The following is a 12,632-nucleotide window of genomic DNA, read 5'->3' as shown; positions in this document are numbered from 1 at the left end:
ATGATGATGACATTGGACAATATGACTGATTCCTCCTCAGAGGCAAATGTAGTTTAACCATAATTGTAAAAATATTTTACAGATCTTGTTTGGAATATAAAAGTCATAATTAATATATACATACATATTCAAGAAATGCAGACGATAACTTCTAGTAGTAACTCTATTCTTTCAGTTCTGGTTTTTCAACAATTCTTAATATAGAAAGTAGGAGAGATAAAGAGAGAGAATTTTTAGAAAAAATACATGTTCTATGAAGCCAGTTGGCTATGAAAGCCAACTAAGCAGATATGTGCATATTGTTCATCTGTTCTCTAGTGATCTGTATCAAACTCGTTTATGATCACCTCTGTAAAATACTAGAAAATATACCTCAAAATCAACACAAGAAATGTATTGAAGTGATAAGCATCCTGACTTAGAGTCATTTCTGCAAAGTAAATATTGATTAACTTCAGAAATATTGAAATATTCAAAAATTATAGTGCATTAGCATACTTATTAAATATTAAAAATAATTAATGATTTTTTGAAATTGTGGTAATAAATCTTCCACATTAAGTAGTCTATCAGTCTATGGTCTGACCATATTAGCAAGCAATATTAATATTTTCTCTTTTTTGTGCCAGAACTGGGCCTTGAATTCAGAGACTGGGCATATTTGCTCATGTCTAATAATCTATGACTTGAGCCACAGAGCCACCTCTGGCTTTATGATGATTAATTGGAAATAGGAGTCTCACTCTCCTGGGCTTTCCTGCATTGCTGCCATTGAACTTCAAGCCTCTGATCTCATCCTCCTGACTAGCTAGGATGACATGTGTGAGCCACCTGGTGAGAATTTCATTGTTAAAACTTGTAACTTTAGGGGGGGAAATTGCAATGTATTTGTTAATGTCCAGTGTGTGCAGGGTACATGTAGGTACCACAGAGTTCCAATCTTCAAAGACTTACTGAACAATGGTTCTGACTAGATCTTCCTGCATTCATATTAGGTAATAAGTCTTAGCAACATGAGCCAAACACTGACTAGAGCAACATTCCACTTGATAGTTACATACAAATTATGTAACTTTTCTTTTCCTTGTAGAATGAAATTCTTAGAAAGCAATTTAACATATATAAAGCAAATATATACACACCTATATATTGTTCTAGTCTTTAGAATTATTTTTAGTTCTTTTGCATTGTATATTAGTTCGCTTCTTTTTAATTTACTGATATAGTTTATGAATTCTTATATATAGGTATATATCTATATCTATATCTATATATATATGAAAATGCACTGCTTCAGGAAAAGTAAGGGTGAAAATGAATATCAGTGCCATTTCTGAAACAAGGTAAAACAATAAGGAGAAATGGAGAGGTTACTGAGAAATTTATCATATAATAAAGGAAATAATCAATAGTAAGAGCATAATATTCAATAAATCAAAAATGAGAAAACCCAGAATACTAGAGAAAGATTCACTTTGATCTTAAAAAATAAAAGTAAAAACGCTAAGTTAGCCAGGCATAGTGACACCTGCCCATTTTACCAGGCCAGGGCAGGAGGATTGTAGGTTCAAGGCTAATGTTGCCTACATAGCAAAATTCATCTCAAAAAGAAAATAATGATAATAACAAGAAAAGATAGAAAAGGAAAAGTGTAACTGCAAATCATGTTTGGACTAACTTCAAAAATGGAACTATTAGATAAAAGATAGATATCTATGCATAATGACATATAATGGCCCAAACCCAGAAACGGTCTATAAAATTAGTAAAGATAATTGTTTCAACTCATGAAAGGTTACATACTAATATAGACAGATTTCAATACAATAAGGAAATTATGATTTTCTCTCTGTTCTTTACTCTTTAAAGGTAAAGTACACATTTTCTAACTCAGAAATGTAAGAGGCAAATTAGAACTTGTATCTCAGAGTTGGTTATTTAGAAATTTTTTCCAAAACAGCTATACAAAGTGTTCATAACATCAAATATTAACCAGTGCCCCTTTACTATAACATGAGCTCATATGGTTATTCTCATAATCAAAATAATGTAAGGACTTAATTATTCATGGAATCAATATGTAAGTTTTCTTAAATAGTATTATGTTTGCTATATAGGCTTCTTTTTTTTAAATCACAGTAGCTTAACAATCCTCAAAGCATCTATGAATGCAAAGTATTATTGTGATAAGCAGGGCATATATCTTTTTCTTTAAGTGATTTTCTTGCACATTTCTTTGTAAGAACATAGTGCTAGGATTTATATAACAAGAATAACTCTATGCACTCTAGCACAGCATTACTGCTGATCACATATAGTAATAGAAAGAAGATGAAACAAGTATCTAAGTTAATATTGATGTCTCTTTCCCTGCATTCACACAGTGCTGTACTGAAACCCCCCAGAGAGTCTCGGGGCCTTCTTGTCATTCCAGAGCTGTGAAATCTCCAGGATGGTGTCCCCATCTGACAGATTTCATTTCTAGAAAGATCTTTGGGGGCACGATCAGCAGGGAACAAACATCAGAAGACGTGTTTGTAGCAACGGTGTTTTGATCCATTGAACACTGTGTTCAAAATACTATGGACCGCCCCCCTCAATGCCTGCTCGGCTACCAGAGACCAAGACCCACACTTAGTGCCTGACTCAGCCTTCTCTGATCTGCTGGGCACACCTCAGCTGGAGACTGCTGAAAATGACAGGGGAGACTTCAGTACTAGTTCTTTCAAGGAAGTAGAGGTGTTGAAAGCATGCTGTAGAGACATCCCAGCCTGACCGCCAGGCCATGAAAGGTACAGAGGTAAATAACAGCTACAGTTCTAAAACTATACTTCCAGATTACTAAAGTGCATTTAAATCCCAGTCTAGTTTGTATAGCTAAATCCCTCTAAATTTGTACCTCTAAATTGGAAAAAGAATTTCTTTTGAGACATAACCTTCTGGAGTTGTCCATGACAACAGACAAATTAAACCCTACTCCAGTAAACCAATAGTATATTATGCAGAATTTAATAAACCACTTAAAACAGCATCATATTTGTAATAAGTTATTTAGCACTTATTTACTTATAAGCATTATAGTAATTGCCAAAAAGATGTACATCTGTCATTTTAGGGCCTAAATAGCAATGTAAATGGTGCTTTTACATATGATAGCCTGCATCAATTTTCCAGCGGTGATATTTTCTTTTTTTTTTTTTTTTTTTTTTTGGTCCGGTCATGGGGCCTGAACTCTGGGCCTGGGCGCTGTCCCTCAGCTCTTCAGCTCAAGGCTAGCACTCTACCACTTGAGCCACAGCGCCACTTCCGGCTTTTTTTTTCTGCTTATGTGGTGCTGAGGAATCGAACCCAGGGCCTCATACATGCAAGGCAAGCGCTCTACCACTGAGCCACCTTCCCAGCCCCCAGCGGTGATATTTTCTACAAATGTGATCTTGAACAACTCCTTTAAATGCTCAATGCCTTGACTTCCTCATAGGTAAAACTGAGAATCATCCCAACAGAGCCTCTGTGTTGGAGACATAGTGAACATTGAATGGGTAAACCTGGGCAATGCAGATAATGTCTCACCCATAGTAGGCACTATACAGATGTCAGCTACTCACTTTCTTCGATGTTTCATGTTCCTAAACAAGACATTCTGAGAAATCTTCAGATTGGTTTAGGGTGTGTAAGTGTAACTAGAAGTATATCTCAAGTAGGAGAGTACTTGCCCAACAAGTAGAAGGTCTTGAATGTAAACCACAGTACCATCAAAATAATAGCAATAATAATAATAACAATAATAAATTTAAAAGATGCAGGTCTCTGATATTAACCATTTTTCTTGTTTCTCCGCAACTGATATTAGAATTGCTGCTCTGTGTTTTTTATGAAATCAAGATTAGAAAAGAAAAGCTTTAGATTTCTGTGATGAGTTTCTGCTTTTGTAAGCCAGTCTCTGCTGCTGATTGTTTGTCTTAGAGAAGATGGCCTTGAAGAGGATTATATAGGAAGAGAGAATTTACTGGGTGGACATTATTCAAACTGACCTTAGCAGCTAGAAGCCAACTCTTTAACAAATGTCTTATCTTTCTTGATAGCTAGTTCTTCCCAGCAAATATCTAGTTTACGACCTACTTGATTTAGTTGCTGATATCATACAAAGTTTTCAAAAGTCAATTTTAGCCTCCAATAGGAGTTTAGAAATAATTAAAAATTTTTAACTAGTGTCTTCAAAGCACATTTCAAATACGGTCCATCACATAACACAGCATTAGTTATTAAGATTATTTCTCATCCCCCAGCTCTCAGAAACCTCAAATCCCCAATCGAAGCCTTAGGAAATCCCTGCTCGCCCCCTGTGGACAGGGAAGTTGTCGACACTTTTCAGTGCTCCTTCCACTGTTGTTCTTTGGATGTTTGTGCATCGCACTCATAACCCTCTACCACCGGCCCCTCCTCTAGGTGCAAAACAATCACATAACCCTGGCTCTCAGGGCAATTGTTTCCTTGTGCATCTATTCATGTAAATGGAAGGAAGTAGAGTCATGGTTTCTAATGTAGCTTTAACTTCTGAAGTTATATGACATTCAGGTCTTTGAGCTCCTTAAGCTCCTTTTGACTTCCTCTTTGCTTTGGCTCCATTTCTTTTATCACTTTGTTAATATAACATTTGCATCACTATAGGTCCAGCAGCTAGAAAACACTTGCGATCATGATGGGTTATGATAACTTGTAAACAATGGCAAGTTGTTTGTAGGATCACTGCAGAACTGGTTTAGGAAAACAAAAGATGTAACTGTATGGTGGGCACAGTTATATAACCCAGCATGGCAAAGTGATATAACTGCTTCACCAGAAGAGTTTACTCATGGCCAATTCATTCCTGAGCACGTTGTAGCAACAAGAAGAAAGGATATTTTAATTACAACCTGCCCTCAATCCAGCCTGGTGACAGGTGGATAACAATCAGTGTTATTTTGGTATAGTTGAGATAAGTTCTTTAAACACCTAACAGATAGCTCAAATTCAGTAGTTTTCTTTCTGTTCCTTTCTGTATTCTGTCTCTAGAGTCTGCAGTATCTCTTAGTTCTTTACAATTAATGTATACAAGCCAACTTCTCATATAAAACAGTACCTTATTACAATGAATAGTGTTTACTATAAGAACCCCTCCTCGCAATCAAAATATTTTAGTTTGAATTTTCTATCCCTTTAATCTAGTGGTTTCAGAGAAAAAGAAAGAGACCCAAATATTAAAAAGAGCTAATAAAATCCATTTTATTTTACAAATTTTTCACATTTATTTAAATTTAGTTTCAATTCATATGAAGCACATTTTATATTGAATAGAAGTTTTATTAATGCATTGTTTCTTTGCTTGAGTAAAGAAATCATGAATATGTGATAGATGAAGTACACAGTTAACATCTAGAGCTTAATAACACTGCTGTAATGAATACAGAAAATCATCATTGTATTAAAAGGCAAAGCAAGAGAGGATTCAGTCCAGAGTGGAAAATGAAATTAGCTTCATTGCTACAATATTGTATCTATTAATGTGATTTACTGATGAGATTGGTAGGCTTTATTTTTCTCTGACATTGCCATTTAATTTCAGAGTTAACTAAATTAATGGTATTAGGCCTTACTATATCCCAAACTCTTTTAATCCCTAATGCAATCTATGTCTTACCCACTAGAAATATACCTACAAGATGAATCATTGTTGAGTGTCTTTACCATAACATAGTTAGTTACTCATTAATTTTCCAACATCCTCAATTACTAGAGTCTTTTATATTATTTTAAAAAGGAAATAAATGAGATGTGCATTCATTCATATGTATACATTCATATGTATAGGTGTGTGTATACTATATACACACCCACACATAGAGAGACAAAGAGAGAGGGGGGGGAGGGGAAGAGAGCCCATTTAATCAACACAGTGTTATAGGTGTCTTCTAAAATAGCTTATATATTATTCCACTTAAGTAAAAGGAAAAAAAGAAATATTTATTGAGGGAAAAGTTATGCCAGAATTTTCACCTTTACTTGCTCATTTCATTTCACCAGAATTGCTATAGCAAATTGTACCTTTTAGGATAAACAGACAGGGCTGGGAGCGTGGCTTAGTGGTAGAGTGCTTGCCTAGCATGCACAAAGCCCTGGGTTCAATTCCTCAATACCATATAAACTGAAAACACTGGAAGTGGATTAAGAGGTAGAGTACTAACCTTAAGCAAAAGAAGCTCAGGGACAGTGCTCAGGTCCTGAGTTCAAACCCCAGGACTTGCAAAAATAAAAAGTAAGAGAATCCATTATCTAAAATAAAGGAACTTTGTTTTAACTAATTAAGATCTTTGTCAAGGGATCTGTAAATAAAAGCAACCAAGTTTGTCTTTAAACAATTTCAAATTGGCATCCCCTTGGAGATATTGTCATATATATACATATATACATATATATATATATATATATCTTTTTCCTGCTTCAAAGAGTTATGAGAAAATACTCCTAATGATTCACAATAACTTGTATTTTAAAGGGTTAATAACATTCAGCAAAATCATTGAGTTCATAGACTAAAACCAAAAGTTTGTTATTTAATTGAAAAGAAAAATTGATTCAAGCACTGAGTTGTAAAATTCTATCGCATGTATTTACATCTTACTTCAATTAAGTATGTATAAATATGCACTCATGTGTCCAAAGTCCTGCTAATTGGAGTTCACTTTATTTTTCTTATATAAACATGAACATATTTTTCAAGTACTCTTTAAGATTGTTTTAAAGCAGCACTAGCTAGAATAGATACTACTGTTTTTGTTTAAGAGTGTGTCTCCAACTTCTAATTGGACATAAAGTTTTTAGTGACTAACCATTAATAGACTTTCCAAAGTATTCAACACAGTTTTATAGGGTCAAACTTATTTCTACTCACATTTTAATAATTAGATGAAATTACATCATTACAGTATCAAAAATTGACTAGAAAATAGCTATAACATCAGAGATCTACTTGTGTATAAGCCATGTTACCATATATAGATAAATTCAGAATTTAGATAAGAAACCATAAGAAAGGTACTGTACTTCAAAAAATAGCTTCCTATAGAAAATGTGATTTTCTATACCAAATTTACTAATAGTTCAATAGAAAAATGATCTTATGCTCTGAAATTTCAGAGTGGCTATCAGTTAAAAGTCATCAGAATTTGTCTTCTCATGAGTTAAAAATCAAAGTGTTTATAGAAGTATATAGAACTTGATTTAAGAGAATGATGCTTCCAATTTCTTAAATCCCTTTTTTAACCTAAGCGAATCAGAGCTACAGACAAGGCAGTTCAATAGAAGAATATTTTAAAAATAGGCTGATGTAGCCGATTTATTACATCATGGCTCATGGGTTTTAAGGAATCTAAGAGAAGTTTCTAACGTATTGATCACAACTCTTGAAAAAACAAATACATTTTAAGCCAGTATGGAAGTTTACAAACATATTCATTTTCCCATATTTCATTTTCCCATGATTTTTATGATAATCTGGCTACTATAAGCTGGTCTAACACAGCAATAAATAAAAATCTACAAACATTCTATGTCCTCAATTTACAAAGCAAGAATTTATTCTTCAGTGCCATTGATGAATTTTGATCCAAGTGCTAATTGAAAAAGCCAAAACTCTCAAAAGCTACCTACTAGGTATAAAACAATTATTCTATTTAATTTATACTAATTGTGTAAAAGGTCTGATACCTAATTTAAAACATTGTACCATAGGCTAGCCTGCTCAGGAGACTAACACACAGTATATATTTATGGAACACTGAAAATCACCCGAGTTGATAGTTAATATTTAGTGAATTAGCAAACTTTTGTGGAGACTTTGATGCAACTTGTAAAGACAGATGCCATGTGAAGTTGATAAAATTTCGATATTTGGCTACTTTGAGTTTGGAAGGATGAAAAGGTATGCTCACATCTCCCACTCACTTATACTGGACCCTGTCATTGTCTTAAAGGCTGTGTAAAAATCAGTCCTTTTAATATGTTCCCAAAATTTCCCAGGCTAAAATTTCCTCAGGATTTAAGATATCTAAACTATAGTTTTGTTGCTGTGCACTGATATAATCCCAGCTGCTGGTGAGTCTGAGATCTGAAGGTTGGAGTCTAAAGCCAATACAAAGAGGATTCTGTATCCCTATTTAAATGATTTGTTTTATTTTTCCCTTTCCCCTCCACAAATTATACCAACATCAAATACAGTGAAAGCAGGGGTTATATCATGGGAGAGGGACATACAAAGCAACAAAGAAATCATCTTATAAATATGTTAGAAACAATCACATGAAAGAAAAAACATTTGAATACTTATCTTGAGGTTCATTTCACCTAACATCAACTTATCTGACCTTTTCTGCTTGTCTAAGACATATACTAGTTATTGCAAATAAGGGAAACCATGGGACCTATGTTTCTTTGGGCCTGGCTTACTTTACTTAATATAATTTTTTTTTTGGAGCCATTGCAACAATGAGATGTACAAGCCGTTTTGTTGAAAAATGAACTTTACAACTTTGGTGTGGGGGGTGGGGATCTGGTAGGGGGCCGAAAGGGGGGTTATGAGAAGGGATGGAAAGGGGAAACAAAGGAGGAGGCAACCATGCTTGATAAGAAATGTACTCATTATCTTGACCATATAATTGTAACTCTTCTGTATGGTATTTTCACACTAAAAAAAAAAAAGAGGAATCTGTGAAATTCTTATCTCCATTTAACCAGCAAAAAGCTGGAAGTGGAACTAAATCTCATATGGTAGAGTACTAGCTTTGAGTAAAGAAGCTCAAGGCCAGCATGTCACCTGTGGGCTCAAGTCCCAGGACTAGGCCTTGCGTGTGTATATTTTATCTGCAAATAATACAACATGATACAAATATGGCTTTACACATGTAAATCCACCATCATCGTTACACTGTTCCACAACATTTTTAGGTAAATTAAATTTAAATTTCATAATCGATATTGTAATGATCCAGATCGACCTAAGTTTTTATTTTGCTGTTGTTGTTTTTCCAGTCCTGGGCTTGAACTCAGGGCCTGGGCACTGTCTCCGAGCTTCTTTTGCTCAAGGTGAGCACTCTATACTTGAGCCTCAGCGCCACTTCCAGCTTTTTCTGTTTATGTGGTACTGAGGAATCTAACCCATAGCATGCTAGGCAAGCAATCTACTACTAAGCTACATTCCCAGCCCTCAACCTAAGTTGCTATGGGATGATTCTGGACACTGGCTGTGGTGGGGGTGTACTAATGAATGCCCCATAATGATGTCTAGGTATTACTGTTAGAAACCATATGTTTGTTTATAAAAACCAAGGAATTTGAAGATGTAGACATCATTACCTCTGTGGATCAATTGATGTTCAATCAGAGAGATTATCCTGGTGAAGTATGTGGAGCTGAGGAGTGTCATTAAAAATAGAAGAGAAAGCTGGGCACCAATGGCTCTCGCCTGGCTGAGATCTGAGGATCGTGGTACAAAGCCAGCCCCAGAAGGAAAGTCCGTGAGACTCTTATCGCTAATAAACCACTAGAAACCGAAAGTGGGGCTGTGACTCAAGCGGTAGAGCACTAGCCTTGAGCTGAAGAGCTCAGGGACAGTGCCCAGGCCCAGAGTTCAACCGCATGACCGACAAAAAAAAAAAAAAAAAAAGAGAGAAGGAAGAGCCAGAGCTATAGTGTTGTGATGTCACAAGCAGAGAACTCCCAGTAGCTGGGACAGGAAGAAGTCTAAAGACCAAGAAGTCCAGGGAGTCCTCTAGCAGCTGGAAAAGTATGGGTTAGCATACTAGGGTAGTGAGTTTTCCCTTAGAAGCTCAAAAAAAAAAAAAAAAAAAAAAAAAGTCCTTGGCTCTGTTGGTATGTTGATAATGAAACTAGTGAAGCCTGTAAGGAACTTGAAGCTTTCAGAACTATAAAGTATTAAGTTTGGTATGATTTGACACCACCAAGTGTGTGATAATTTATTAAGACAACAACATAAAACTAAAGCACTGGTTTCTTGTCATTTTCCTTAATTCTACCCAAATAATTTAAGTGAAGGAAAAGATGATTCACAGGCTGAAAAGGGCATTCACGTTATTACCAATGCAAGCATGTCTATTGCTATCAAATGTTGGAAAGAAAATCGTCCACTGCTTGTTGGAGTCATTTAAAAACACTATGGAACTATTGTAAGCACTCCTGTTTGGCAGTACACATCTAAAGCTTAAACTGGAATATTATTCATCACAAACTAAAAAAAAATAAAAAATAAAGTACAACTCTAAATTTTATCATAGCTCAGCTCAGTGTGGGAGAATATTATTTTGGCATCAATTTATGCTGATTAGGCTGGTTTAATTGTTTTAAATACATTTATCCTAACAGAATGGTTTCATTTGCAATAATATTTTTATTTACGTTTCTAAAGTTCACAGTATCTTAATATGACCGTTTTTATTTTATTATAACTGTGCCATTTGTTGTAAATAAAGATATGATCATAATAATGATGATAACATCATCTGTGTGCTTATGGCTACATTACTTAATTACAAATGTTCAAGTGCTGGCCATGGACTGATTGTTGTATAAACATTATTCAATGTCTTCATCATAAATCTATGAACATGGTGTTCTTATTAATCCTATTTTATTGGAGAAAATCAAAAGCACAGACACTTTAACTTTTCCAAAATTTAGCAACAAGCAAATGATAAAGCCAGGGTCTGGGCTGGAAAGGCATGCTCTCTTAAGTTATATGCTGTGTCTCCAGGTCAGGCATGTTCTAACCCTCTAACAGGCAGTGTCTGAATCCGCATGATTTCTTCCTATAGGATCTACTATTAACTCCTTTGTGAGGAATGGAGTTAAGCATGAAGAGAGTAAATGCTTTGGTCTAAACATTCTGTTCTGATATTTTATTTCATTGAGGTACAATTTTACTATTGATGTAGCTGATATTTCCTATTGTTATGTGAACATGAGTTCACAGACAGACACCATCTTTTACATTATCTTAAGAATGTTGTATTTGTGCATGAGAAAACCGCTAATCATTAAATGTAGGATCATAGAGCTATTGGTAGAAGCCAACACCAGTACCTCAATGAATCTTTGTCTAGTGTGGACAGAGGGGCAGAGCAGAGACTAACTTTGTCCTCACCAAAGAATAAGTAAATCTGCAAATCTGGTTCAACGTAAGTAGAAATGTCAAGAAACCAATGTTCTAATGCCACTGATACCTGCAAGGAATTGGCTTTTTACTTTTAAAGGAATCTAAAACATATTGCTGTTTCATAAAATGATTTATATTGCTTACTTTGATCAAGAACCAATAAAGCACAGAACTATCAAAAGCCTAGGTCATTTTGAATTCAGGCGATTAAACTGTGTTCTTCCCTTCTCCCTCTTTATAATCAAATGCAGCCTATTTCACCCTCAAATTTCCAACTTAATTTTTATCCTCATTGAGCTGTTAAAATTTGAGATATTAAAATAACAGCTAAGCCAACACCTTAGTAACCATTGGCTGTGGGTAGCAATCAACTTGAATGATTTTCATCATATAAGTTTAAAGAAAGACATTATATGCACGCTCAATTTAGGTAATGTTTGAAGAAGAGAAAAAACAGCACTATAAAAATTCAAACAAACCTGGGCACCCACCAGTGGCTCACACCTGTAATCCTAGCTACTAAGGAGGCTAAGATGAAAGGCAGCCCAGGCAGGAAAGTCCTTGAGACTCTTATCTCCAATTAATCACCAAATAAAAACAAAAAACAAAAGTGGCACTGTGGCTCAAAGTGGTAGAGTGCTAGCCTTGAGCTAAAGAGCTCAGGGACAGCTCTAGGCCTCCTTGTTCTAAGCCCATGACTAAAAAAAATTCCTTTTTTCAAGCAAAAATTAAAATTATACAAATACAAATTAAAATTATACAAATACTCATATTTCAAATTTTGCTATTGGTTAGAGCACATATTTTTCATTTCTATGGAAGTTTCATTAAATTTAAAAACAAGTTTTTAAAGTGAAAAGCAATGACTCAATGAAGATCTTATGAATTACAGCTTAAAGTCTTGAAACTTATTCTAATTCATCATTATTTGAGATATTCTGATCCATCATTATTTGAGATGCATTTTTTTCTGTTCAGTTTAAAGTTGTTCATTAAAATTTTCTTTGACCATGAAGAAAATTCAGATTCCTCTAAGACATTTTACTTACATAAGATAAAGAATATTTAAAGCTGAGTAGCTTTAAAGCTTTTTCCAAATATTTACCTATAATCCAAATATAAACAAATCATTTTACTCCAAAGATTTCATTGATTTGTTTAAGATAGTTGATTAATATTAATCTCATGTAATGCTTGTGTGCCAAAGGTGAAACTAGGTTTAAAATAGGTACAGAAGAAAGCAGAGGACATAGCAACTATGCAAAAGAAGAGCATCTGAGTTGAAATTTATCAACTTCCATTAGCCCTCTTAATATTATTTTTGTAACTAATGTCTAATTTTATGGTTCAGAAAGCACTGCAACTTACATTTGCAGAGTCAGTTTTCATAGTGTGTAGGCACCATCTTGCTTTTACTAATATGGCTGGT

The 12,632-nt window shown here is 34.6% G+C and overlaps 1 protein-coding gene and 1 long non-coding RNA gene across 4 annotated transcripts in view; one reads left to right on the top strand and one right to left on the bottom strand.

Moving 5' to 3' along the window:
* Positions 1-9,670, bottom strand: part of LOC138813505 (uncharacterized) — a 30,416-nt gene extending 20,746 nt beyond the window's left edge. For both annotated transcript variants that reach the window (XR_011367824.1, XR_011367825.1), the window contains exon 1: positions 9,388-9,670. This is a non-coding gene — a long non-coding RNA (uncharacterized lncRNA). The remainder of the gene's footprint in view (positions 1-9,387) is intronic.
* Gpc5 (glypican 5) overlaps positions 1-12,632 on the top strand; it is a 1,051,553-nt gene that overhangs the window by 812,278 nt on the left and 226,643 nt on the right. The window lies entirely within an intron of this gene.

This window comes from Dipodomys merriami, unplaced genomic scaffold (assembly GCF_024711535.1).
Source record: "Dipodomys merriami isolate MVZ:Mamm:240054 unplaced genomic scaffold, mDipMer1.0.p SCAF_6, whole genome shotgun sequence".
Classification (NCBI taxonomy): Eukaryota; Metazoa; Chordata; class Mammalia; order Rodentia; family Heteromyidae; genus Dipodomys; species Dipodomys merriami.
This window is presented reverse-complemented; position numbering and strand designations above follow the sequence as displayed.